Raw genomic sequence first — 12,076 nt, 5'->3', positions numbered from 1 at the left:
TCTTGTTGAACCTCTAGACAATTAAGAGAAATGCAAATAAGAAAATGGACAATACTGGCCATAAAAAGGTTTGGACTAAAAGCATGTGAAAATTCATAGCTAAATCTACTTTTCTACTCCCTGATGCGTACTATATCCCCAAGACAAAATTTGTTGTACAATTTCACAAAAATCCGGCTCCCACTTCCCTTTCCCCTCACACAAAGACACGCAATTGCTACCTTTCCATTATCTATCAGTGCTTAAAGCCGTCTGCTCTATTAGTTTTGACAGACATAATGGGAAAACACTATTCTGCCTACCATTCTCTGCCCCCATTGCATTAGCATAGCTCCTCGGGAGAGTCAAGGTGAAATTTTGTTCAGGTCAGTAAACTGCGTGAAAATTATTATTCCATGGTGATTTCCCTCTGATATAAATGTCACCTTTTGCATTTCTCTGCAAAGGGTGTATCTTATTAACACTATGGAACACACTATAAAAGACTCAACTACAAATAAATGGCGTTCTAATTGATTAAAAGTGCGGAGACGGTACTTTCAAATAACATTAAATTAGCATGTTTTTGCAAGTTTTTTGTTCCTTAAAAGCTGTCCGTAAGATGCTGAGAGTGGCCTGGGTGACTCAAGAACAAATAGTCTAGTATCAAAAGAAGTGTGTGTGTGCCTTTAATCAGTATGAAAAGGCCTTCGATGAAAAATGCAGCCAGGACATAAATTAAATCAAAAGAAGCAGGTAACCGTATTTTGAAACACTTGATCAGATTAAATCCTAATTAAGGTGGTTCTTTTGTGGTACACACAGATATCTGATAGACTTTGTGATCAGGGCTTGATAACAGTAATATGACACAAGTTGTACTGCAACATGGGAAAGTGAGTGTGTCAGTTTAAAGAACGTAAAAGTGCCCAGTGGATAAAACATGGTGGTGTTTATGTGCTTATGATGTGAAAGTGATCGCTCACAAAAAGGAAATGATAACAATAGCATTGTGAGCATTCAAGGAGCCTTTTTCAGTGTAAAGCGGAGTGCTTTTTGACAGGACTCACAATAGGGATAATATATTTGGAAAATACCACTTGTTTAGACTACAAGAGAGATAGTCCAAAATGGAAAAAGAACTAAAAATCTATCCCACAAGTCAGACCTCCACCAAGACATCAATGTTATATGTCAAAAGGTTTGGGCTGTTGTTCTTGGTGCTTTACAAATTCCACAAAGCCCAAAATGTCATATCCATCCACACACAAAACATTTTGAGTACATTAACAATCATGACTAATATCTAATACATATGATCATTTCAAGTATAAATTATATATCACTGTTGATTGTCTATATAGTGTTACTTGTTCTATTTTTATGTATTTTTAGCCATTGTAAACTGTTACTGAAGATCATGAAAAGCACTGTTAAATAAAATGTATTATTAAACTGTTAAATAAAGTTATTGAAATATAATTCTAAACAGTTTCCAGGTTTTCAAGCATCAACAAGACCCTTGCAGAGTCAGAACTGTATGGTGATTATGTTATTGGGGCTGTTCTAATTGGCTTCTCTGTACTGGTCTATAAGAAACACACTAAAGTGGTCAGTAAATTAGCTCGTTACTTAACCAAGCAATGACTGTTAATGAAGAGCAACACCAATTAGTATTTTTCCATTTGTCAAAGCTGTGTTCATGAGACATTTCTATATGTTCAACATGAACACAAAACTGCTGAAATCATCATAAACTGTTGGAACAAGAACAGAATGTTTTTTTAAAAGAGCTGTGCATTGGGCGATACAAAGACATTTAGAAAAACACAGCTTGTCGCACTTGTATTTGCTGAAACACTAAAATTACCTCATTTTGTTTGTCCTACTTACGGTGGCCCAGCTAAATATTACCAAGTGTAATGATTCTGTCACTATCTATGCTGCATTTTCAGGTCACACCCAACTACAACCAAACAACTGGATTAGCTTTTAAAGCCAAATGCAAGGATTTCCAAATGCTCAGTAGGGCAGTACGATTAGGGAAAAATATCTAGAAATATAATTTTTTCTGACAAGCATTGAGATTGCAATTTCTGTTTCTATAATAGGATTCTGTTCCATGTTTACATTTTAAACGGATCTAGGAGAATTGATATGAAGATATGAGCCTGAAATAAGCCGAAAAACTGACAAACTAATTTCAAAACATGCTTGTACAGATCTAAACTATAGGAGTACTAGTTTTTATGCAGAATAAGACCGAATATTTTGAGGAAGTAATGGTATTTCAAAAACGTGCAGCCTTTGCAAGTTGCTATTTTGTCCATTTCAATTATTTTCGATTTACAATTAATCTTGGTGCTCTAATGAACAGTTAGGCCGGTCACAATACCACATTTAAAGTAAATATAGGCGATAAAAGATAATATTGTGACAAATCAAATAAACAAAATTATGTCCAAAAAAGTATTCTAAATCCACAATACTGTTAAAAAAATATGAGCTGCAATACATAACAGAATGCAATACTTGAGTAGTTATTTTGTATAATGAGTCACAGATATTCATAATTCAACGCTAAAATCATTGTAGGAGAAAAATATCCAAAATACTCCCACTAGTACAAACGAAATGAAAATTACTCACGATTAATATTGGCCCACAAAATTTATTATTCCATCTAACATGTATTGAAGTCAATATAGTAATTATTACGACAGGCCTATACACAGTCGTTGTACAAAATGTTGCAGTTTAAGTGAAACGTTTGAGACTTGATTAGCCTCTCACATCCAGCGACAGCACAGTGTGTACATTTCCACCTAAGAACGTTTAAGCTGGTGATTTTTCTGTGAAGGTGCTGCGTGGGAGGCACTCAGGAGCCGCGACTGTCGTAGGTGGCTGGAGGAGTGCATTGGACTTATAGTATGTGTTTCATTTTTCTCTCAGGTGAATACCGTATCAAGGCATTAGAATTAAATATACGTATTCTACAGAGCACAAAGAAAATTTTTCTATATATTTGTCATCAACTATGCGCCATTGTGCCAAAGGTGGTCCGAGCTCCAGGTGGTACTGAGTCATACTTTGTGCTCGCTGAGGGGGGGATGACAACCCTCTGTTAAAGACACAGTTAGATAAGAGTGAGAGGGGAAAAAGTAATTTAGACTGAAATAAAGAAGTTTCACATTCTTGGGTTTAAATCCCATGAGATCTGAGCAAGAATTTGACAACATCATTTTGTTTCTCATTTGGCTGTGACATCCAGAGACATAAGGTCTGTCACTCACAGGTCAGCATGAGCATTGGTGGACACTGGCTAATAACAAAATGTCAAGCAGACTTTTCTAGTCTGCACAGCAAAATGTTTAAACCACCTATATAGCATAAAAGCAAGTAAGGATTATGTCCATATATTTCCAAAGATTGAGCACTAAGTTATTGAGCTTGTTAAAAAAAACTATACATTATATAGTGATTTTTTTACTTTTGGGGCCTGTGTTAGACATACTGATGATGTTATGAATTATATAAAGCAATTGCTATAAGCATTTTTGCATCTTACTTTGGCTGCCTTTGATCACCAATACATGTCAAAACACAGCCTCTTATTTTAAAAAAATAAGGGTGAAATCTCTTTAGCGGGTATGTTAGAATGCTTTGTGAGTCTTCTTCCTCAATAAAAATGTTCATTCTAATCTTTTCCGAGTCACAATACTACACAATCCCATACCATGTTTTTAGCATACACAGAAACCATTTCCACACACATTTTCCAAAGAACACTGAATGAACACAATGTTCTACACAGGTGTTCTCCTTGTCTCCCAGAGTCAGAAGACGGGCTGAGGTGTAGGTGTGCAGCCCTGGAGCTGGAGGTGCAGCGTCCACCTCCGCACCCGTCTGATGCTGAGCCGCTGCAAATGACTCATGACACTTCCTCTGATGACATTTTTCAACTAGTTCCCTGTTGTATGGCACCTCCGCCCTGCACCTAACCCAACCCCACCCCTCTGCCAGCCTACCGTTGTTGTCCCACCACAACATGCACATTAAGCCCCCACCCCACCTCCACCCAGTCCAAGTGACAATAGCACCGCAGAGATTGCCGCCTCCAGCCTTCACCTGATTGACCCCTTTGAGCAGGTGCTAGATCTGATCCAATCACAGTCAATCTTCTTTAAACATTTCATTCTTTAAGCAGAACAGGGGCTCAAAATTCCATCATTCAATGACCCGATCAGTCGCCGATAACACAATCAAGCCAATCCCAGCTTATCCCGGGGGAGCCATTTCAGGAGGGACAGCCGGGAGATGAGGCTACAGACCTACCAAAAGGTGTCAATCTCCGCTGATCCACGGCTTTCTTTTGTGAGCCCCGTATATGGCTACGCATTTTGATTTTTGGAGGAGATGCTGAGAAAGAGTCGACAGATGTACTTAAGTAAAGGTCCGAGCAGGACGTAGAATTCTGCAAGCTCCGCTAAAGACACTAGCATTAACACAAGTACAGTGCACTCTGGTTTAACAGCTTTAAAAATGGTGTGAAGTGAATGCCGCCATTCTTCAGCGGCCATTTAAAAGCTATTGGAAATGCTGCTGGACCACTGGGCAAATAAAGGTCAAGGGGGATATGAAATAGTTTGTCTAACTGGCCCTTTCCCGTTGTACATAGCCCACAGCAGCCCAGACGCTTTTCACATTCATAGCCAATTCATTTATATTGCTGTGCCCTTCTCTCTGCTAGTCTCACTCACTAACTACAAGTGACTGCAATGAGATTGAAGCCCCTGGCTAAATCTCCACTGCAAGGCACATGCTCCATCATTGCTGCTCTGATCACTCCATATAATCACTGGGACCACACTATATCCTCAGCTGATTGGGTGAGCTACGGCCCACGAGAAACAATCACAAAATGTCAGAAAATGATGGACACCCGAATGTGGGCCAGTACTGGTCACTGTGAGCGACCAATGTAAATGGCATGCAAATGTGCACCTGCACCAGCCGCGGAAGTGGAATGAGCGACTGTGGCCTTTTGATTAGCTCTCTTTGCCTCATATCCAGTGTATTTTTTCCGCATTAATCATTGGTACGACTGCTGCCAGCGAATGGACATTTAACAGGTTTGTATTTGGCTGTGGTCTTTGGAGCGGCTCCCATAACCTCAGTAAAAGTTTGAAAGGCATCTACTATGCACCTTTGGGGTTTGCTAAATGCTCTGTTAATGTAAGAGCTGGAGTGCACTGTAGCCTTGTGTAAAATGTAATTCAACTATAAAAGTGATCATAATCAATAATAATGCCAGGAACATTATTGACCATTTAAATCTATATCTATGCATACTGACCTTAAAATGGTCAGTACTAAAGCAGTGGTAGGTCAAATTAAGTCCGAGTTGTGGGCTGGAGGAGAAACGATCCCATTACACTTGACAGTTGCACTTTATTATTTTACCACACACTGTTAAATGCGTGAAAGTTGCAATTTTCTGTTTTAAGAATTCAGGAATATTAGGATGAAAACAGTAATTTGGCTGCACCCCTACTGTAAATAAACATCAATTTTACTGAAAAATAATATTATTTTCTGGCTAGGGTGTCTAAAAAAATGACCATATTACCAAAGTCCTCAATTTCATCCAAAATAAAACTGGCAACTTTTCCTTAGTGAGGTGATAGCTGTAAACTACTTTAAACTCCAACTGTGCCAAGAAATGTGACACCCACCAGACTCTTATTGTTCTAAAAACAAGAAAAACAGAGATAATTTTAACACATTCAAAACAATCCTGTGGCCCTTGGATTTATTCCATCTGCCTTATCTGTAAAGACACCAAGGTACCACAGTTTAGATACAATAACAATAAATGTTAACTCCACTAAGAAACCTATGCACTGATAACATAATATAAGGAAATAGCTTCTTTGAGACAAATTATCTGTTAAACTCTCACCCATTTAGCAGTCTTAAAGTACACTGAAGTAAACAGCAATTTAACCCCCAATATTTAATAAATATTGGAATTAAAAATGTCCAAATTTATATTTTTCAACACTAAAGTGCAAAACAAAACAGATTTTCCAACGGTTCATTACAGTGATTATCTTAATTGTGATAATGGCTGCTGTTTTCCATCACATACCCAAAAACCCCTGGCATTGTGATAGGCTGGTGCACTTTGGCAGGTATGTGAAATGAATTCAGTCACTCTTTACAGACAGTCACACGCAGTTATTTTTCTGCCATTTACAAAATCTAAGGGCGCACAAAATGTCAGCCGTGGTATTAGATTACCACAGTCCCAGAACAAATTTCATGCACTAAGCAAGGAATCTTTTTTATTCTTCTGAGCCTTCGAGTACAAACTTTCTCTTTCTTTCGGGAGTAAAAAGTCTAAAAAAGATCCCGGTGCAGGTGTCCAAAAATGTAACAGAATTCTTTAGCCCGAGGTTTTGAGTTGTGACAAAACCTCTCTCCATCATGTCAGACCTATACAGCTTTTCTTCAAGTGTGTAGAGGCATCGTCCCTTTTCACTCATGTCTCTTCAATCACTGTATTTTATAGCTACACAGATAATATCCAATGTCCATATTATTGGGACTGAGCAATTATTGGAATTTTAACTGAGAACAAGATTTAGTCATTTCTAATTGTCAATGATACGCTTGGGCCTTTTAATCGAGAGGTCTACAATCAGTAAAAGCATGTGCACATGACAAAATACATGACAAAATCTACAACCAAAATCATGACCAATGGGAGGAAACAAATTGGGATATTACTCAGCCCTCCTAATAAACAAGATGTCACAAGCGAGTTAGCAAAACTTGACTATGAAAATACTAGACTCAGTGTTTCCCAAAGATTTTGTTCATACTATGTTGGCAAAAATACCTTCTATCTTAATAACTTTCATTTCATTCAACTTTCATGTTTGAATGTCAATTATTGTCTGTGTTTCATATTTTAGCCATATTTTGAGTAGTTACACTTCAGAGCAACAAACTGAGATTTTGTTATGCCAATGTCTAGTCCATGTTCTTTTTAGACAATGGGGGGTAATTCTTTCTATGTGCTACTTTTTTCATTTTTGGTCTTCACTACAAGCCAGTACCTGTTGAATCTGGAGTACAGAAAAGACTTGTGTACATACTATATACATGGTGTATACTGAGAGATTTCTGAGTCAAGCTGACCCAGTCAATGACCCCTATATCCCTACTCAACCCAGCGGCACTGAACTGGTTAAGCCTCTGGTCTGTCTGTCATCCCTTTCACTTAAACCTATAGGATTTGGTGCTCAACCAGTGAAGCATGAGAACCAGGACAAGCGCCACATAAAGGGACAACAGCAGTGACCAGCTCATATGGAAGTGCTGCAGCTACAGATAACCTATGGGAAGGACCAAGACAGCAATATGCATGTTGTTTTAGCTCCACCAAATAAGGCCACTATGAGAGGCACTCAAAGCCGATTACAATAAACCAATGAGGAAGTATTAGCCACCCCAGCTAATTATGCCCTTAACCGGGGAGAGTGCTTTTCATGCCTGGGCAGGGATCTCTGTGTACGTCACATCCAAATTTATAAGGTGTGATCACACCAACGGCTGTCTTTAATGAAGTGTTCGCCTCAATGGAATGGCTCATTGTCCTAGGTGTTTTGATAACAGGTGTTTCATTTATTGGAAAACAAAAGGCCAGTTTGTGCCAATATACGAGAGGACAGAAATGAACATGCAACTCCTCCCAGGCTCCTCGCACATTTAATGAAGCAGTGTCAGGGCACGAAGGAAATTATCAAGTCATTTCACCTCATTTATTTTTATCTGTCATAAAAAGTCTAATGTTTTTGCAGGTACAATAAGTTTAACCTCGCATTCAAAGTGCGAAAGAGATATGCACAGCTGTCAGCGCCTTCGGTTACACTAAAGTCGGCAATACCCTCAGTCTATTTTTAACCATTTTGACCCTTGACCTCAATGTCTGTAGAGAAGATCTAAATACAAAGGAACTGGAAGGATAATAACATAATACAATCGTTTAAGTGCTTTCACCTTTGCACTGATCTTTAGACACAATTCTGCCTTCAAAAACAAGACTCAAAAGAAGCAAAGGAAGAAGCTATTCGTAAATGCATTAAAAATGATCGTAAGCGCAACAAGATTATGTGACAGAAATGGAAACAGACTGTCGATGCAGGCTGTGCTCACATCTGAGGACAGCCGCTGACCTCTAGAGGGGACGATTGTCTTTTCTTACCATTTACCAAGTGTGGAAAAAGCACACAATGACACAAACAGCACACTGATTAATTTGACTTTATTGCTGGGACAAAAATAGCGGCAGAGTCCGGTTAAGAGTCCTTGAATATAAAGGGAAGCCAGGCAGAGCAGATAAGATTGTCTCATCTGGCTCACCAGCCTAAGACGCGCCGAGCTGCCCACAAGGAGGAGGAAGGCACAAAAATGGACGACAGGATGTGGCTACTATTAGGCAGGTAATGGAATCCATCTGAGGTGCATTAGAATCAGTCAAACACAACCACACTTCAATTCCATTCAAATGACTGTCAGCATCAGAGGAAATGCACCTCGGCTGTGTTCTGTTGAGGTGACAAAAAGCGTCTCTAGTGGTGCCAGGCTCGGGCATGCCACTCTGTTCTAATGGTGAGGCCGCCCGAGTGCCAGTGAGACTGATGTGCATGAGAGCTGTCAGCCTCTCACTGTAATAAATGCCACTTCTTCCCCAGCCCTCTCCGACAGTGCGTAGATACGGGGCAGGGGGCTCGGGTGGGGGTCTGTGCTGAGGTTACACACAAGAACCTGTGACCCAATTGTGGCCACACCAGCTGTTTCCCCTCCACTGCCTCGCGACCACTGCCTCCTCTGTGGACCACATCTTGCTAATTGGCCTCCGCTGCCTGCTGAACACACACCCACACTTTTACACACCCAGCAGGATAATACATATCAGGGAAGTGGCCAATAGAAAGCGTTTACAGCTGTAATGCTGTATAAATGATGTTTGTCCGATTACAGATCCAAGCTGAAACACTATTGAGGTTTTATCCATCTACAAAGCACTGCATTCAAAACCTAAAATTATTATTACAGGTTATTATATTAATACGCTCAACAAAGATGCACAATAAATCACTAATTTCTCAGATACAACTGTATTGATTGTTAATTTACTAAAAGTACAACCAAGACAATCCATCTACGCATGGTTATACACAGAAATTTTTATGCCAAGCCAAATCCCAGACTGTAGGTTTAATGCCAATCACAGCAGACTAGGACTGGTGCCTTTGCTGTGGCAAGAGCAGCCAAAAAGCAAGATTTCCTAATACAAAATATTTTGCTAATACTATGTTTTTGTTCCTTTGTAGATGTAATTACTGAAATTATTGTTCTCAAAGGTTCACATTACAGACATTAGGACTGCGCTGCTGCTTTTAAAATCTGTGATTTAATAAGAAGCATTTCTGGGTAATTTTCAGATTCTGGTTGCCAGCGAGGTGCCTGCTTTGATTTGCTGCCTAGAATCCTCAAATCAAAGTACATTAGGCGAGCCTCTTCTGGTCTTGACAAATGCTGAATTGCGTTGCAAGAAGCTTGAGCGTGTCATAATTTCCTTGACAATGCTGGCCCTGTGATGTGGCACATATTGACAAGGTTCTGAGCGGTCGTGCTAGCCTCCCTGCCACCATGCTGGCTAATGTCCTCCTGCCTCGCACACAGACAGAGGCACAGACTGTTGACGGACTGACACACTGACAGTAAGATTCTTTGGAGAAGAAACTGAATTAATTGGTGCTTGCTCCTGCGGCTGAGTCCTGAAGGCTGTGCTTGTGTGTGTGTGCTGCAGTAATGGTAGGTTGCATTGACAGGAAGGTTATTTAATAAATCCTGAAATGGGTAAAAGGCACAAAACTGTAAAGGATACCTGTTTCTGTTCCTTGTCTTATGCCATTGCCCACCACCAGTATCTGCTCTCATTTTTCTGTGCGCCGCGAGACACTTAAACCCGCGCACACCTAATCATGCTCCCACATAAATACACTTAATCGCTGACACGCCGGAGCAGGGCGCGAGTCGTACCTCAGACACATCCAAGCATGCACAAGTAGGCTATAAAAGTACACACAGAAGCATGCACGGGATCACGGCTCAATCAGTCTGATTTGTTTGTTTCCTCCTAAGCATTTGAGGATTCCTTGAGGAGGGCGAAAAAACTTTGTATAATCAAGTCAATTATGTCATTCAATCAAGTCGCAAAATCATCTCAAGCCCTTGCTCGGATCCAGTGATTGCGAAGTCGTTGGGAATATTTTCGTGCTGCGTTCTATTGTGCAAATAAGCCATCTTTTTAAAAAATGGGAAACAGCCGACCGGGCCGATGGTGGGGTCTTCAGTGCCACTTGTACCGGAAAAAAAATAGCAAACAAAGCCTCCTTCACCTTGGTAGGCTTCCAGCGAAGAAAATGACACAGGGTTTAAAAAGCCGGTTACATATTGTCAGTGCCTCTAAAAAAACACTTTCGATTAATTTATAACAGCTCTTTTGTCTCCTTCAGGACGCGGTACATCATGTGCCCGTGAAAATCCATCCGGAGTGAAATTGTTTAAACTCAAGGTCAAGTGCTGATGTTGGAGGACTGTATGAGCTGAAGGTGACCTTGACTGATGTGCAATATGACATGAGGGAAATGGATCTCAGCTCAGCATGGGCAAATTATCTGTGAAACGCTGCCACTCTATTAAAGGCTGTTTGTGTGTGCGCGTGCCCGGACTCAGCAGGTGTGTATGTGTGTGTGTGTGTGTGTGTGTGTGTGTGTGTGTGTCATGTGCATGTCCTTGTAGAGGATAGGGTGGGGAGGGGAGGGGGGAGTGGGTGGGTGATCATAGCTCTCAGCTGGGGGTATTGCACATAAGAAGCAGTGGTGCCACATAGTCCAAATAAGGATGCTAAATGCACTATATAGCTCAGCTGTATTGCCTTATGTTCTTTTACACAGAGGACATACACAAACCTTGTAACATTGACATAAAGAAATACATTTTATCAATACAATTTTTTCATGTGCTAAGGTGGGTCCAGTGATTGGGCTGCACAGTTTCAAAATTATAGTTATGATGCAGGAAGACAATGCAAAGCACAATGTTTCGAGATATCTCATTAACATTGCAAAATTTAATGTACTGAAACATGCATTCTTGTCTGGCTCATGACTTTGAATTTCTTATGTGTTTTTCTCATCTTTGTGCTGACTGACAGCATTAAGAATCCTGTTAACAAGGCAATCATGTTTCCTGTTGCTTAATTGCCATAGAGGAGATTTGTCTTAAATGGTCTATAAGGACCAAGCAACAACAGCGCCAACAATTCAGTTGAGCCTAGGGCTATTTTCCCACTGCCAATTTCCAGGTGTGATATCATATGCACCCTGCAAGTGTACAAGGAGACGGATGGAAATGTCACTGGTGCACCCGCCGGCGCATGTACCATGACAAATTATGAACCGTGATCAGTCAATGCAGCTTGTCAATGACCTGTGTTTGTAAATAAAAATATAACATCCTTGTCGGACACATGGCAACTAGAACACCAGGAAGACTTAGCCACATGGCAAAATGGAAAACTACGACTTGTACACTATCTGTGTGAACACATTTGAATTTTTTTTTCTGGTATATACTGTATCACAATATTATGACAACATTTATGACAATCTATTTTTCACCATATAAACAATAAATAAATCTCACTAGTACACAACTACACCATCAGTTACTGTTTTACGCATAGATCCTCTGTTATTTGACAGGTTAGCATTCAAAGTTTGATCTGCACATTTTAAATCCTATAATAAACAACATACTACATACAAGATCAAATACAAATTATAATCTGTCTCTACATTAAAGCATGTTATAATATGCAACTTATTTTCTGTAGGTGAGCACTTGTTACAACCACACAACCTAATGCCTATGTGATTATCAACAGTGCAAAAGTGCATGATCATTCTTAAGCAAACGGGCTCTGGTTGTCCTTGGTCAAAATTCAATGACACAATTT

At 40.0% G+C, this 12,076-nt stretch overlaps 1 protein-coding gene across 12 annotated transcripts in view; it reads right to left on the bottom strand.

Annotated features, from left to right (window-relative positions):
* LOC110168132 (RNA-binding protein Musashi homolog 2) overlaps positions 1 to 12,076 on the bottom strand; it is a 280,880-nt gene that overhangs the window by 172,268 nt on the left and 96,536 nt on the right. The gene's annotated exons all lie outside the window — the stretch shown is intronic.

This window comes from Boleophthalmus pectinirostris, unplaced genomic scaffold, assembly GCF_026225935.1.
Source record: "Boleophthalmus pectinirostris isolate CB_2022bp ecotype Guang Dong unplaced genomic scaffold, ASM2622593v1 HiC_scaffold_12, whole genome shotgun sequence".
In the NCBI taxonomy this organism is placed as follows: domain Eukaryota; kingdom Metazoa; phylum Chordata; class Actinopteri; order Gobiiformes; family Gobiidae; genus Boleophthalmus; species Boleophthalmus pectinirostris.
Note: the sequence above shows the minus strand (reverse complement) of the source record. Positions and strands in the feature narration are given on the sequence as shown.